At 49.9% G+C, this 17,312-nt stretch overlaps 1 protein-coding gene across 1 annotated transcript in view; it reads left to right on the forward strand.

Moving 5' to 3' along the window:
* Window positions 1-7,858: 7,858 nt before the first annotated feature.
* Psd4 (pleckstrin and Sec7 domain containing 4) overlaps window positions 7,859-17,312 on the forward strand; it is a 32,780-nt gene continuing 23,326 nt past the window's right edge. Inside the window, exon 1 of the mRNA XM_046462831.2 lies at window positions 7,859-7,983. The gene's annotated coding sequence lies outside the window, so the exon portion shown is untranslated. The remainder of the gene's footprint in view (window positions 7,984-17,312) is intronic.

A 17,312-nucleotide genomic window follows, 5' to 3' on the forward strand; every position in this document is an offset into this window, starting at 1 on the left:
CTGCCACTAGGTGGCGCTTGTGTCCCCACCCAGCAGTCGTGCGTCCTGGGTGATCATTCATCTCCTAAGACTCATCCTCCCCAGGTGGGAGGCATTGCAGGCATTGTAGTCCGATGTCGATTTAGAGACAAAGAGGAGGCAGCAGAGCGTGGGGCTCCTGTTCTGAGCAGCTCTCTCTCTCCTTTTTTTTTTGGAGAATGAATTTTCTTTGCAGACACTTAGTTGAAGTCTCATTCTTTTGCCTAGATCAAAAAATCCACCTGCCCCAGATGTGTTTCATTATGTTCATTTATCTTTCTTCTCCTCCTCCCCCTTGTCCCCCTCCCCCTCCCCTCCCTCCTCCCCTCCTCCTCCTGGGATTGAGTCCAGGGGCACTTGACCACTGAGCTATATCTCTGGCCCTTTTTCTATTTTATTTAGAGACAGGGTCTGGCTGAGTTGCTAAGTTTGGCCTTGAACTCGTGATCTTCCTGCCTCAGCCTCCTGAGTTGCTGATTGATGCTTTTTATTGAAGCATACTTTACATACATTAGATCTTAAACGTTTTCTTCCTGAGTCGTGACAAATGGATTCTTTCATTTGACTACCATCCCAATTTAGGACATTTTCATAAGTCTTGAAAATTCTTTTCAATCTCTTCAAATCTCCGCTCCTAAGACGCAATCTCTGATCTGATTTCTGTCCCCAAAGACCAGTCGTGCCCTCCTTAACCTCATATAAATGGAGTCGCAGTATGTACCCTTTAAATGGCTCTTCCTTTCAACACTCTGCTTATGAGATCCGTCCAGGCCCTGTGAGGATTCAGCAGATCCTTTCTCTCTACTGCTGAGTAGGAGGACCCAGCTTACGCATTAATCGCAACAGTTTGCCCATGGACTTGGGGTTGTTACCACAGTTTGTTTCTGTGACAAATACAGCGGCTCTTCCACACCACTCTTCGCGTTGAGACTGGTTTTCATTTCTCTTGAATAAATGCCTGGGACTGGACCATCTGCCTCAAATGCATGTGTAATTTACCAAAAATTGCCAAGCTCTTTTCCACTCCCATGGCTAAATACGAGCCCCCCCCCCCACATCAAACTTTCAAGTCCCCTGTCCATAGTTGGCATTATCAGTGTTTTAAATCTTAATCATTGTGGTGGGGAACTGTTGAAAGGGGAAAATGATAGCATCTCATAATTAGCTGTATTTGGAATCCTAGGACTGGAGAGCATTCCTGAACAAAAAGACTCCAGAGTGCCCTAGCCACCCCAGGGAGGTTATAATTATAATCAGAGAAAGGGGATGACGTACAGAAATGTTCAGAGACAGTCGGCTCTGTTGAACAACTGGCTACTTGTGATTGGCTGAGACTCATGGTTTGTCACAAGAGCCGGTTACAGTCTGGTTGCACGTCAAGTTAGGTTGCAGCTTACTAGGTAAAGAGAAAGCCTGCGGCCAAACTTCAAATATCCAGGAGGCAGTTTGGGGCCAAACAATCCCCCTAGAGCCATGAGGACCCTCATCAGGGTTTGAGTATCCACCATGGCTATTAAGCATCTTTTCTTAGTTATTTATCTTTTATTGTAAAGTGTTTATTTAAGACTTTCAGGCATAATTTTAATCAAGTGGCCTTGTTACAGGGTGGGGCCCTCCTAGGAAACTGAGGCATTTGGAAGCTTCCCCTTTCAAACCCCGATTCTTGTAATCACATTTCTCAGAGTAACAGGCCTGAGTTTATTAGAAGGGATAGGAAAGGGGACAAGGGGACACTCTCAAGGGAGAGAATGGGTCCTCTCAGAGAGGAGAAGGACAGCGTGCCTCTCCTGCTCTCCAGTTTTGTTGGAGGTCTTGGGGAACTTTCCAGAGTCCACCTCTCGTCTTTTGACTGATAGCAGAGTGACATCAAACTAGCAAGTCCCCACTGGCCATGACCATTCAGGTCACTTTGGCCCATGCTGACCAGTTCTATCTGGAAGCTGTTATTATAGATTTTATGATAAGGGGAATTATCCTTATCTCCCTGAGTTCTGGGATCTGTTTGGTATAAATGTGACCAAAGTCCCCTCTTCTGGGTCACTTGTGTTCTTTTTATTGACATTTGGGGGTCTGCATTTTTCCTGCAGATAACAGGAAGTTTGCTGAGGAAAGTAACATATCTTGGAGCTGGGGATGTGGCTCAAGCGGTAGTGCGCTTGCCTGGCATGTGTGAGGCCCGGGTTCGATCCTCAGCACCACATACAAACAAAGATGTTGTGTCCGCCGATAACTAAAAAATAATATTAAAAAATTCTCTCTCTGTCCCTCTCTCTCTCTCTCTCTCTCCCTCTTAAAAAGAAAGAAAGAAAGAAAGTAACATATCCTATTGATTTAAGCCTGGAAGGGCTACAGGGAAATGGCTTCTTAGAAAAGAAAGCCTGTGAGGTCAGCACAGTGGGCCTAGTTTACAGAATCGGTCCACTAACCCCACGTCCCCACCCCTCATGTCTGTCTGTCTCCTGCCAGTCTGTCTTTTTCCTACTGATTTATAAGAATTTTATTTATTTTTATAAACATATGAGTTTTTAAAATCCATAACTCACGTTTTTCACAGGGCACTCAATGGGCAGAATTTGAAAAAAATCTTATGAAGTCCAATTCATCAATTCTTCCTTTCTACTAAGAAATCTTTGCCATCCCTAAAGTGGCCAAGGTTTTCTCCTGTTTTTTTGTCTAGATGTTCTGCAGTTTTAGTTTTCATATTTAGGTTTATTAGCCATTGTTTAGTTCAAATATATATATGGTGTGCAGAAAGAACCAAGGTTCATTTGTTGGGTGACAGATTTATTAACAATATAATACGTGATTCACCCGTGAGGTGTACAGTTCAAGGGTGTTTAGTGTATCCCTAGAGCTGTGCAATCATGACCACAATCAATGTCGTAAAAACTGCATCAGTCCCCAAAAGGAACCTGTGTCCGTTACCCATCACCCCATGCCTTCCATCCTCTGCAGCCTAGGCAACTCCTGATCCACCTCCCATCTCTGCATTTGCCTATTCTGCGCATTTTATATGCATGACATCATTCTTTTGTGATTGAGTCCATTCACTTAGGATAATGCTTTCAAGATTCATCTATATTATAGAATGTCTCAGTACTTCATTTTTACTGGCTGAATAATATTCCAGTGTATGAACACACTGTATCTTGTTCATCTGTTCACTAGCTGATACACACTTGGGTTGTTCCCCCCTTTTGGCTACCATGCATAACACTGCCATAAATATTTGTGCATGAGATTTTTGTGAGGACATAGTTTTCATTCCTCTTGGTCTACACCTAAGAGTGGAATTCCTGAGTCATGGAAACACCATGCTTAAGGTTTTGAGCAATTGTCAAACTGTTTTCCAAAGTAGTTGCTCCATTTACCAACCCCACCAGGGGTGCCTGAGGGTTCTAGTTTCCCATAGCCTGGCTGATGCGTCTCACTGTGTGTCTTCCTAAATTAAATATCAGTTATACCAAGGGGCTATATGCATTGATTATTTTGGTATGCGTTTTTGATGTGTGTCTTGATGTGTGTTTCCCTGTGGCTGATGGTGTGGGCACCTTTCCAGGTGTGCATCTTCCATGTGTACGTATTCCTTAGAGAAACGTCTGCTCATGGCCTTGGCCTCTGTTGGGTCAGCCTTCTTTTTATATTGGTTATGAGAGTTAAATTTATATATATGATAAACACCAGGGTCCAGGGCCACTTTTTTTTTCACCAGATAGATTTCTAGTTATTCCAGCACCATTTGTTGAAACTGTTTTCTTTTCTCCATGAAGTACCTTGACACCTTTGTCAAAGGATATATGAATCTGTATCTGGACATTCTAATTCTGTTACTTTGATCTGTTTTCCTCAATGTATGCCATTTCAGTTTGTAGCATTTCCTCATGTTTCCTATGATTTATTCTTTGACCTCCTAAGTTACTTAGAAGTGTCTCACTTGTTTTCCAAATATTTGTGTATTTTTCTAGATAAGATATCATTGTTGATTGTTCAATTAATTCCATTGTGATCAGAAAACACTTTTTTTCTAGGACTGGATTGAACTCCAGGGGTGATCTTCTACTGAGCTACATCACTAGCTCTTTTTATTTGATTTTAAGACAAAGTCTCACTAAGTTGCTGAGGCTGGCCTCCTGCCTCAGCCTCAACTGGGATTATAGGCCTGGCTCAGAAAACATGATCCTATAATTTTATCCATTCAAGTTTAGAGATTCTTTTATAGTCCTCTGTGTGGTCAGTATTGGAGAATGTGCCATGTGTACTAGAAAAGAATATATATCTTTCTATTGGTGGTGTAATATTCTATTATGTCGATTTGGTCAAACTGAATCCTAGTGTTGTTTAAGTTTTCTGCATCCTTAGTGGTTTTTCTCTGTACTTTTTAATTCATTACTGATATGAGGTTTAAATTTTTGACTCTGATTGTGGCTTTTCTATTTCTGTCTTGATCCCTTCACTTTTTACTTGAGATATTTAGAAATTCCGTTGTTAGGTTCATATACATTTGGGATTGTCTTCTTGATACATTGACCCTTTTATCATTTTAAAGTGACCCCTTTTATTTCTGATAATACTCATGTGTCAAAATCTACTTGGTGTAAAATGAACACTGCATCGTAGATCTCCCCATCCTTTTTCTTCCAGCCATTCTGTGGTGTTTATATATAAAGTGTGATTCTTGTGAACACTACTCAGTTGGCTCATTTGATGGCACTACCTTTAAATTGGGGCATTTAATGTCGCTACCGATAATTTTTTTCTTACTAATGTCACTATTGATACATTTTCGTGTTTGTCTTACAGGAACTTCTATTCTCTCTCTCTTTTTCTCACTTTTCTAATCTCTTTGGGTTAGTTATTCTTTAGTGACTCAGTTGGATTTGACTCTGAATTAATATCCCCAAACTCCACATATAGTGTCAGAACTTGCATTTACCTTCTCCTCTGTGCTTGGTGCTGTTCGCATTGAGTGTTTGTTTCCACTGTGTTAATAAATCTTACAACATGTGACTACTTTTGCTTTAGTCAGTGGCCTTTCAATAACAATACCAACAAGAAAGACACTCTCGTATCTATCCACCTATTCGCGGCTCCTTGTTCTTTCATTGTAGATTCTAATTTTTATTTGATATCATTCCCTTCATCTTGAATTGTTTCATTTTCTTATGATATTCTCAGATTTTGTTTATTTTAAAACATCTTGCTTCCTATTTTAAAAAAAAGATGGTGGATACAGAATTGTAAGTGAGCAGTCACTCTCTCCCAGCCTTGGAAGTCCACGTTCCCTGCTACCTGGCCAGCATGCGTTCTGACGAGGGGTTTCTGACGCCCCCGCCTCTGGAGGATTTTAGGAGTTTTCTCTTGTCTCTGTTAAGTCGGCAACTGTGAAAGGGTCTGAGTCCTCATTCTGCTGGTAAGGTGACCTGTCAACCTGCCACAATCTCACAGGTCCTCCTGACGGGAGGTAGCAGATGGCAGTTTATTTCTCAGTGCAATATCAGGGAAACACCACTATGGACTCCCTGAGCACCGATTTCCACAGTGGTGCACGCTATGGTTGGATCTTAAATGTCACCCAAAGGCCCCTGCTCTAAAGGCTCAGTGGCCTGTGGTGCTGTGGAGGTGGCGAGGCCTAGTAGAGGGAACTTAGGTCACGGTGGGCGGTGTCGTTGAGGGGAACACTGGGACCCTGGCATCTTCTTCTCTCTCTAAGGTTGAGTGGTCACCATGAGGTGAGCAGCCTCCCTGCCCTGAGGTCCTGCCTTGCCACAGGTCCAAGGCAGTGGGGCCAGGGAAAGACAGACTACAGCTCCTGAAACCCTGAGCCCAAACAAATTTCCCTCTTTTGAAGTCATTTACAGGGAGCTCACCACAGACGGGAAGCTGGCTAACACCAGGGTGATGGGTCATGCATGGCCTGAACCCACAGTGCAGTAACCACAGGTGAGGACCCCCAACAGCAGGAAGCCTGGTCTTGTTTAGGGCCTAAGGGACGACAGTCTGTTTGTCTTCCCTGTAGAGGGCAAAACTTGAGACGTGTGACTTCATTCTAAGGTAATAAATTTAGAGATATCATCCTGGCTGGAGCATATTTATCTAGATCTCACTGGGTTTGATTATATCAATCACCGTTTTAGTTCCATATTCCTCATTTTGACATCCTGGTTGTCTGGGAGTTGTCCTCAATGGACAGCTGTTGTTTTTCCTCTTGATGATGATCTACAGTTTTCTGTTTCCTTGGCTGTCTAATATTTTATTTAAAAAATACACCGTATGGTGACGTTGAAAGTGTTATTGCAGGTGCTCCCTGTTCTGTTGTTCTCCTCTGAAAAGCATCAGGTCCTTTTCTCATAGGGAATTAAGTCACCGGAAGCTCACCTGGACTTCACAGGGCCTTGGTCTTGTACTTGGATGGATTTCTGTTGGTTCTGTCCTGAATCCGAGAGTAGAGCTCCTAATCCTGAGTTGCAGTCTTTTTCCTTGGGTGTGACTGCTCTGGAATTTCAATTTCTGCCTGGAGTGTTTCCCAAGACCCTCTAAAAGGGCAGGCTTTGAAGTCCATCCCCTTGCAGCAGGTGGCTAGCTGGGCAGGGCTCTGCTCACGGCTGTTTCCTTTGGGTGATTGGGATTCTTGCCCCCTGCCTCTTCATTCAGGAGTCTGCCAGGGATTCGAAAACAGTTTGGGAGCATGTGTTGGCCTCCCTGCTCTGGCTCCCTTCGTTCCAGGCTCCTTTTTGGGGAGCCTCCCAGCTGCCCACCCCTGCGAGCAGGCATTATACCACTTCAGCTTTCAGAGTGTTGGTTCCTCCTCCCTTCCCATAATGCCTTGCATGTGTGGAGCAGGTGCACAATGAATATTCACACAGGACCACAGCCTAGCGTCCTCGCCCCATCTTAGACAAAGTGGGTGTCACACAGTGTTGCAGAGCATGGCCTCTGGGTCCTGGGGGTCTCACGGTGGGACGGTGGGACGCTGACTCAATCTCTGATACCTCGGTCTCCTCATTATATGAAAAGCGCCCCACCTCACGGCACTGCTGGGAGGATTAGATCTGTTAAGACAGAGTGCTCGTGACCTAGCACTTGGCATTCCACAGATGCTGGACATCCTGGTGGCTCCTGTTGCCTACCCAGACAGAGCCCAGTCAGCTCTGTGCCAGGCAACCTCAGATTAAAAGATGGGCTTTTCTGGGTTGCCAATTTGTAAGGGAGCTAAAATGTCACTGGGTATGTAGAAAATAAGCGATAACTTAGCTCAGATTTTCACCTCTGGTGCCCTCTGTAGTAACAGCAATCCAACAGAAGCCAACAGTGCCATCAAGTGGGTATTGAAGAATAAGTGCCTCTCTCTGGGGCCAATCTGAGGATATGTTCAACTTCAAGTCACAACAATCTGCCAGCATGCCACCAACCCCAAAGCCACTTAACAAAATTCAGTTACAGGGCTGAGTTTCCGAGCCCAAATAATGCGTGTGTGTGTGTGTGTGTGTGAGAGAGAGAGAGAGAGAGAGAGAGAGAGAGATAGAGAGAGAGAGAGAGAGCCTCCACAATCAGTAGCGAATAATGGTTTGCAGGGACTCTCAGTTGTCGCCTGTCCCAGCGGCGCACGTGTCTGGGCCTGGCCTCAGTTTCCGGTGTCTGTGCTGCAAACACAAAGGCCAGAGCGCCCAGGGGCGCCCGCGGCTCGGCTCGGGGCAGGGGCGCAGGGGGGCCCGCTGCGCGGGAGGCCCTGTCCTGCCCGGCCCGGCCCTTCCCAGCCTGCGCGGCCGCCCAGACCAGTCCGACGGCTTCGCCTGGCGCCGCCCGGATCGGCCCGGCCTCCCGGAAGCGCGTCCCTCCTCGAGCGCCCGAGCGCACGGGCCCCGCCGCGCAGCAGCCCGCAGCCCTCCCGGGCCCGCCCGCGCCTGGGCGCAGAGCCATGGTGCGCCCGGCCGGCGGGAGGCGGGAGCAGGAGCCGGCGGGACTGGGGTAAGGGACGCGGGGAGGGCTGGCCGGCGATCCGGGAGCACCTGCCGGGGCGCGTCTGGTCAGGGGCCTGGAGCTGGAAAGGCTGCAGGAGGCTCAGGGGCACGCAGGGCACCGTGAGAATCCAGCCTCGCCGGACGGCGGTACTGGGACACCGGGAGGCTTGGCCGTGCTCCCCTGGGAGAGTCCGTCTGGGCCTGAGGTGGGGAGCTCCGTGCCCCGCTGGCGAGCAGGGAGCCTGGAGAGCTCAGGGTCCCAGCCCAGCGACCCACAGGACTTTGCTCCCAATCTCCCCAGTGGTCCCTGTGCCTGCGTCCAGGCTAGGTGCGGCGCGGTGGGAGCTGCAGGTCTGCACACTGGGGTGAGGCCAGCTGGGGGCTCCCCCCAACCCCGGCCCTGGGGATGCTGGCCCCTCTTCCCACCCTGGTCTGTTTGGTCTGTCTGGCCAGAAGGCATGGGAGACCCGGTACACTGTGTCAGCCCAGCTGATAAGGGCGCATCCTCTCCAGGATTCCTTTCTGGCCCTGGAATTGTCTCTAGCCTGGCCTTTCAGTGGGAGGATGATGGAAGCAGGGACGTGAGTTCTTTGCTGGACTTTTCCAGGCCACAAGATGCGTTTTGCTGCTTGGTCGATACGCACACCTGACCCCGGTGTCCCAGGCCTGCTATGTAGGTCAGGAGTGAAGTCCTGAAGGACACCAGGCCCCACCAGCCCCTGAATATCATTAGCCTGCCTCTCCCCAGGCCCACAGCTGATTGAATGTAATTAGCAATTAATTGGATGTCTGTGAAGAGACTACTTGAGAAACATGCTGAGGTCAGGTGTGGACAGCTGTAGTGCTGTGACTCATTCTCCCTCCCTGCACGTGGCATTTCCTCTTGCTGGAGAGTGTGCAGTCACTCCTTCATTCATTTACTCAAGACACACCTACCCATGCCGGCTGCAGTCACTAGGCTGCACAGTAGGTCACCGGGCTGCACTGAAGGCTGGGAGGCTCTGCTTTCACTGACAGGGGTGCTAGAGAGAAAGGAGGGAGAGGCAGATGAACCACATTGTTTCAGAGAGTGATAAGTGCTGCAAAGAACAAAAGACGAGCAAACAGACAGCAAGAACAGTGAAACAAATGAGAGACATTGGGCCACAGCAAGAAAGGGCAGCAAGCGACTTTCTAGATGAGGAGGGGGAGTGGGACTGTCCTCAGGCCCTTAGGATCTGGAGGCACAGGACAGAATGTCCTCGAGTGTGTCCTGTTGGGAGGCTGCAGCCTGAGGTGGAGATCTTGAGGACATGTTCTGCAGTGTCCTTGGCCACTCATTTCTTCATTCATTCAACAGATGTTTATTGCTGGTCTGTAAGTCCCAGGTACTAGTCCAGGCTTTAAAGGAACATTAGTGAACAAGATACCCACCTCCCCCGTACCCCTGGATCCTTATTTTCTGTTGGGGACAAATGGACCAAAAAACCCCCCAAAAAACAACCAATAATTTTTACGCCATGTTAGGTGAGTGCTATGCAGGAGAAACAATGTGAGGGTTTGGAGGTTATGGGCTGCAGTGATCAAGAGAGGGTGGTCAACACCGGCCCAGCAGAGGAGGTGAAATTGACCAGAGACCTGAATGAGGACAGGACTCAGCCATGTGACTCCGGGGGAAGAAGACTGCAGCCCAGGGAACAGGGAGGCTTGAGCAGGCTGCATGTCTGGAGGAGGAAGGCAAAGGCAGGTGGGCTCTGGAGGCCCCAGGATCTGAGAGAGCTCAGCCCGTGCACAAAGCATCCCAGCAAGATGTGGGAGAGTTACAAGCTCCCCCCAGAGCTCAGAGTGAGGCCTGGCGGTTCACACCAAGCAGGGCAGGTGGTCACCAAGGTGGACAGCATGCCTCCTGGCAGCTGAGTCTGTTTACACAGAGAGAACCAGGATGCAGATCCAAGGTTTGGAACCAGTAAAGACCCTGGGGGGGCTGGGGCTGGGGCTCAGCGGTAGAGCGGTCGCCTAGTACGTGTGAGGCCCTGAGTTCGATCCTCAGCACTACATAAAAATAAATAAGTAAAATAAAGGTATTGCGTCCGTCTATAACTAAAAAATATTTTTTTTAAAAAAGGCCCTGAGAATTGGAGCTTGTCTTCTGGGACAATTCCAGTGATCTAGTCTTTTGTCTTAAAGCTAATTATGTGATCTAATTAGGAGAATTTATCGCCCTTCTATAAAACACTTCTAGCAGGAGAGCATGTAGTAATGGATACCTGTTGAGCACGTGCTGTACCCAGGTCCTCCTTTAAGCACCTTATGTGCAGAAAAAGCAAACAATCCTCCCAGCAGGTGTATGCTTCTGCTCTCCCATTTCACAGATGAGAAAAAGGACCTAGAGATGCTAAGAAGGTTGCCCAAGGTTTGCAGGCAGGTAAGTGAAGAATCAGAACTCACCGTCAGGTGGTGTGGTTTTTGTCCAGTGCTCTTAGCCACTGTGCGGTTTTAACGTCCGAGAGCCAACCTCAGGCTCACGCTGCGGGAGTCTCCACAGAGAGAGTCTAGCGAGGTGGAGCTCCTTCTGCTGGCCCAGCTGTTGGAGAGGTACAGAGTTGATGAAGGCAGTTGGTCCCTTCATAAAGCAGTTGTGGCCGTGTGGCTTATTCTTACGACTGCAGTCGCAGGCTGGAGTGAGGACATGGGTACACAGGGAACACTATCAAGTGCACACCAGGTCAGCTCCTAGATTCTGTTTTGTTCTGCCCCAGTGTGAGGTCCAGCCCTGCGCCCAGGGCTGAGTTTCCGGTTGCTGTTGCAACTCAGCTGTCATCGCATGCTTGCCTTAGAGGTCAGTCCTGTTCCCACCACTTTCTCTCCCCGAGTCCACTCTGGGACACCTGGATCAGGGACTCCATTGCAGTTTAGTTAAGGTGGGGAGAAGTGGTCTGGAGGCAGTTGGTGTCTTCATCTGTTTTCTGTTGCTATAACAAAATACCTGAGGCTGGTAATTTATAAAGAATAAATGTTCATTTAGCCCATGATTCTGGAGGCAGGAGATGTTCAAGAGCTGTGTACTGGGACATAAATAGCAGAATTTAATACTCAAGTAACTAAATCATCCTGAACAATTCATCTTCAAGTCGTAGATGGAGTTCATCTTTTATCAGGAAGGGTTGAATATCTCCTTGAAGGGATGTACCATGTTTATGGAACCAGTCACTGTGGGTTTATTTGTAGTTGTTTTCCCTGTTTTATTGTTTGCTATGATAGACAAAATGCATTAAGCCTGTGTGTACCTCACCTCTCTCACTTCTGTGTCTGTTCCAGCAGGAGAACTCATAAATGTGGTTCATGCACAGACGCAGGTTATGTGTGATCTGGATCATGGCGGACGTTGCCAGTCTGCTTTCCAGAGATGCACGTGACTATACTAGTGAGAGTGCTGATTCCCCACAGTGCCACCCACTCACTGTATCACCAACCTTCTTTTCTTGCCAGTGTGACGGATAAAAAAAAAAATGTCATCACACTGTAGTTTGAATGGGCATTTCTTTCTAGTGAGTCTCACATTTGTTTGAAGCTGTTTGTCTTTATGTGCACTGTTCATATCCTTGGTGTGTTAGTTTTCTGTCACTGTAACCAAATACCTTAGTCAACCAACTTATAAAGAAGAAAGGTTTATTTTGGCTTGCAGTTTGGAGGTCTCTGTCATAAGTTGGCCCTTTAGTTTAGGGTCTGTGTGAGGCAGCACATCATAGCAGGAGCCTGTGTTGAGCAAAGCTGCCCAGCTCATGGTGGGGAAATGAGAGGAGAGCAAGGGGGTGAGGTACCATTATCCCTTTGAGTGCACCTGTGACCTAATCCTCCCACCAGGCCTCCCTCCCTCTTAAAGGCCACACCACCTCCCAGTAGCACATGGATGGTGGACCCAGCCTTTAACGCTGGGACTTGGGGGACGATAGCCCTTGGCCTGTGAGTTAAATCAGACTTTGGTCTTTGTTATTGATTACTGAATATAAGAGGTCTTCCCAGGCTGTGGTTGTGGCTCAGCGGTACAGCGCTTGTCTAGCCTGTGTGAGGAGCTGGGTTCGATCCTCAATACCACATAAAAATAATTAAGTAAATAAAATAAAGGTATTGTGTCCAACTACAACTAAAAAAAATGTATGTTTAAAAAAAAGAGGACTTTTTTTTTCTCTGAAAAAATCCCTAGTCCCACAAATGTCCTCATGTCTGCACCCCTACTCTCCTGAGTGTACATTCTGATATGTTTCTGACTGGCTTATCCTTGGAGCTGGGCATATTTTAGAAAAATATATGGTGTTTATTTATATCTGTATCTATTTTAAACTTACATAAGTTGCATTGTGCTATGGAGCAACACTTTTCCTTACTTTTTAAAGACAATGCTTTCTTTTTTTTTTGAACAGGGGATTGGACCCAGGGGCGCTTGTCCACTGGCCACATCCCCAGCCCTTTTTATACTTTATTTAGAGACAGGGCCTTGCTTAGTTGCTGAGGATGGTTTTGAGCTCACAATCCTCCTGATCCACAAGCGGCTGGGATTACAGGTGTGCACCACCAGGCCTAGCTCAAGACAGTGCTTTTTTTTTTGGTAGGATGTATCTGACTGCTAGGCGTATCCTGAGCTTGTTGCTTCTGATGGTCAGGCTGTGCTGGAGCTGGAGCTAATGGAATTATTGTAGCAGCCGGTTCTTGTTGGATTGGTCTAGAAAGGTTGTCTGGAGAAGTGGTGTTAGGGGGACCTTGAGGGATGGAGAGGACTGGGTGAGTGGACAGGATGGCGTGAGGACACATACTGGGACATTTAGGGAAGGGCCGGTGGACTGCTGGGGCTTAGGGTGGGGGAAGGGGGTGGTCCTGGAGGGAGGTGGGAGGTCCCAGATGGTCCCTGAAGTACCAGCGAGAGGCCGTGGGGTGGCATTGGGGTGGAGGGGATCCAGTCGTAAGGATTTTCTGGGGTGGGAGCGATTCCTGGCAGTGGGGATTGGGGTGGCTGAGGACATGGACTCTGAAGGTGGGCAGTCCTGCAGTTCCCCGGATTAGAGGCTGTGCCAGGGAGGGCAGTGGGCCTGCACTGGACAGTGTGCTGGGACCCATGGCAGCGCGCAGATGTGAGGGCCCAGAGGGGCCGGCCCCGCGCAGAGCTAGGGAGGCGCTCAGGGCCCTTGCACAGGCCGCGAGGTCTGGATCCTGCTTGAGATTCCCATGAGCAGCTGGGACTCTGGGCCGGAGAGGGGTCTGTGGCCCTGCAGTGCACTGTTGGAGGTGGATACATGGGAGTAAAGTCTCCCCGGAAGAGTGTGAAGAGCCAGAGAGAAAAATCCAGAACAGCGCCGGGGGCAGGCAGGCGGGCAGGAGGAGTGGGTGGATGGCTGAGCCGGCCCAGGAGACCCAGAGCATTTTCTGGCTGAGGGGTTAGGAAAGCATCCTCCTGGAACCAGTTCTTTAACATTCTGGGTCTTGGACAGAGGTGTGAGGATGGCACACAACAAGGCCCAAGTAACCATCCTTCCTTCCAAGAAGCTGGAGGTGCAGCCCGGGGGGCCCTCAGGGGAATGCACAACGTGCTGAGGCAGAGGGGCAGAGGTAGCCTCGGGAAGCTCAGGTGTGCAGGCTAAAGCCCTAGGCAGGGCTCACAGGTTCCAGCACAGTCCCTGCTGGGAGCTGCCCAGCCAGGCTGCCTCTTTGTCTCCCAAAGGTGACTGTAGAGAGGGCTCTGAAAGGCTCGGGGCTTTGTACTAGGGCCCAGCTTGAGCGTGGGCACCCCCAAGAGAACATGTGGCTCAGGCATCGCCCTGTTCTGAGTTGCCCTCTTGCTTTGCCTGCTCTGTTTGATACTCCTCTGCTCCTCACGCACACCTGGGTTCCTGTTCCATGATTGATGGCCTCTCAGGGCTGATGATCGTCCTAAGGGACCCTTCCCCTTCCTTCTCCCAATGCTGGAAATGTCAAACGCAGCCGTACCAGGTGTCTGCTTGCTTACCTGTCCTGCTCGTGACCTCTGATACAACAGTTTCTCTCCTGTAATATTGTTTGATCTTTTTCTTTGAATTCTCATCAAGTGGGCATTGTCCACTCTACTGTGTATCCATGAGGTAGATTGTAGGTCTGTACACCACTTGTATTTTGTCCGGTTCACGTAGTTAAGTATAGCACCTGTGCAGTGCGCATGTTACCCCCCAGACAGACAGACAGACAGAGCTTTCCCTCTGTGGAGGGGGCGCTGGGGCAGGGCTTCCTCCTCCCCACCCTGGGCAGGGGGAAACCCCCTCTCCTCTACCCTCTTAGACTTAGTAGCTGGGACCTGTGAATTAAACTGACAAAAGACACATTAATAGGGGCAGAAAAGCCTTCTGTGGGAAGACAAATAGGTTTCTGTAGGAAAACCGGATGGGTTTTTAGGAGAACAGATGAGAGACAAAGTTATGGGCAACGTTTGTGCAGACATGATCTCACCATGGCCTTCAGGGCTACAAAGCCGTCACAGGGAAGGGTCTGGGGTGGGCTTCACTTCTCTTCTCCCTTCTGGGAACAGCTACTCCTGACAAGGATTTTAGGGCAGCCTGTTCCCCAGACGTTGCTGCTTGGAGTCGTGAAGAGAAGCTCCAGGAGAGCCCTTTCTGTCGCTGTCAAATCTCAAATGTCTTCACCTTTAGGTGGTTTTTGTGCCAACTCTGGGCTTCCAAGTTGATTCCCACACCTACATCTGACAGGTCACCATGGCAGCCACTTGAGAGACAGTGATGCTTTAGGTCAAGTAGAGCAAATACTGCCCGTGCTACCTGGAGGCTGAGCAGCAGGACCGCAAGTTCAAGGCCATTCTGGGCAACTTAGCGAGAACCTATCTCAAAACAAAATAAAAAGGGCTGGGGATGTGGCTCAGTGGTACAGACCTCTGGGTTCAACCCCCAGTGCCGCCAAAACAAAACCAGACCCACCTGTGCAGACCCTCTGGACCCCTGTGTCTCAGCCTCCACTAGCAATGGGGAGACAGGCTGCGAAAGGGTCTGCCAGCCGCCCCGTGAACGGAGGAACCAATCACTATTTAATCCAATGAGTTTAATTTGCTGATACCTTTACTATTTTTGATGATGATAAACACATACTTATTTTCCCAAATTAGGTACATTCCAAGCAAAATTTCCATAGAGAAATGAAAACTTTGTATTCGGTTCCCATGCAGATTATCAATTGCTGTTTTCCTGTTTTATTGCCTAAATAAACAAGGTTTTAAAAGTAGAGATAATATGAATATATAAATAGTTTTATTACTCAATATGCTATAAGCATCTTTCCACTTCACTAAATACTCCTCAAAAACGAGGTTGCTAGAGGGTGCCTGGGTCTGCATGTGGCCATGTGACAGCCGCCCCCCCCCCCCAACCATTTATCTGATTCGCTGTTGTGGATATTGAAGGCTGAGCATTTTTGTCACTGTAAGTAATGACGCACACGTGTGTTTCAGGAGCTGTTCTGTGGATGACTTCTGGTGCCAGGGGACTGGGAGATGGAGAGCTAACTAGAGCCCAACCCTGAGAGGGCAGATCCACAACTAGAGGCTGCCTGGCAAGTGCCCATCTTTAAAACTCACAGTGTTGGGAAAGGCCGGGAGGGGAGGCCTAGAGGGGAGGCCAGGCAAACCTTCATGCTGGGGCAGTGAGAGCCTGGTGCTGTGTCCAGGCTCTGTCTGCAGACACAGAGGGTCTTCTGGTTGAGTGGCAGATACAGCAGTAGAGGCTCGTGCTGGGAAGTGGGCAGTGACTTACCCCTGGACTGTTCCCTGTCCTCCTGCTCCTGCCTTGAAAGACCTCCCCTCCAGAGGGGGCGCCTTTGTCCCCTCAGGCCTACCCCCAGCTCCCTGCTCTGGCCATGGCGTCCATCCTCAGAGGCCCATGGGGGATAAGTGTCTAACTCAGCAGAGGGAGCGCAGGCGTCCTGTCTGGCCTTGCTGGGGCCTGGCCTGGCAGAGGCGCCTGGCTGCCTTACCCCCAGGCTTCCCCAAGGGGACAAACGTTCACAGTGTCAAATTCAGGGGTCCTGGAACCTCTGAGTTGCTCCAGGCCTCCTTCTCACCCTGCCAGGTGGCTGGTCCCCCCAGAAGGACAGATGGCTTCACCCCACCCTAGCATCTCTGCTGGCTTAAGAGGAGGGCGGCCTTGGCTCACCCCTCTGAGGCATGTGGGTGGCCAGGGAAGAGCGGAGGGTGTGCTTGCTGGGGTCAGCTTCCTGGTTTACATCCAGGCTTCTCCACCGACTGCCTGTGAGCGTGAGTGACAGCTGTGACCTTTCGTCTCCTCCCCTGTCTGTGGTGTAGGTTCAGACACCCCTCCCCCACACACCCCTAGAGTCTGGTCAGGTGCTGTGGAGGGCCTGTCGGTCAGCACGCAGGGCCTCAGGAAAGGGCGGTGTGAGTCAAGTGCCCATGTCCCTTCCTCTGCTGCCCTCTGCTCTCTCCCCTCTGCCTCCCAGGAGGGCCAGACTCTGCTGAAATACCCAGGGTTCCTTCTTAGAAGGTGGCCGCTTCCCCTCCTGGCTCAGGGTATGAGAAGCCACCTGGCCACCAACCTGCTGAGCAGCTTCCTCTGTAGGCAAACAGGAAGTTGCTCACCAGGGCTGTGGGTACAGGCCGTGTGGCCTCAGGTCCTGGGGAGGGGTGCAGGAGGCCCAGGAGAGAGCCCAGGAGTTGGGCAGGAGGACCCAGCATCCAAGCTGACAGCTGGAAGGGCTCTGGGCGTGGGAACCTGCCCGGTGCTGGACACCCCCGCTGTCCTCCACCGAGGATCCTCTGCCCGAGCGACGCTCCTTGTGGCCCTGGGAAGATAAGAGTCAAGCAGACAGGAAGGAGCGGGTGCTGCAGGGCTGGGAGGCTCATCCTGAACCTGGTGTAAGCGGGAACCTCTCAGCCCACCTCCAGCACGCTGGATGCGCCCAGACCACGGCCTGGAACAGCAACGGGCGCTGGTGTTGCTTGTGGTGTCCTCTTGAGGTGACTCGAGTGTTAGTTACACATCACACATCTGCAGGAACCTGGCTCTGGTGCACAGTGACGGCACCCGTCCTTGCCCTTGAGTAGCTCACAGTCAAGGGGAGCTATGGACCCAGGAACGAGTGGGGGCAGAGCTGGGGAGGGGTGCAGATCCGGCCAGGTGGCACTCCGGCTTTGAGGAGCAGGGTGCTAGGGAGGGCCAGGGAAGCTGGACCCGAGGGGCACAGCCTGGGCAAGGAGGTGGTGCGTCCTCCCCTCACAGCCACCCGTCTTCTGCCCCATTGTCCCCTCCAGCCTCGCTTGCCCTAACCTCTGGGTGGCCCCTCTCAATCTACCACTTTCTCTTCTTATCTTTC

Source organism: Marmota monax, unplaced genomic scaffold (assembly GCF_021218885.2).
Source record: "Marmota monax isolate L192 unplaced genomic scaffold, Marmota_monax_Labrador192_F-V1.1 WCK01_AAM20220418_F8-fsc00245, whole genome shotgun sequence".
Classification (NCBI taxonomy): domain Eukaryota; kingdom Metazoa; phylum Chordata; class Mammalia; order Rodentia; family Sciuridae; genus Marmota; species Marmota monax.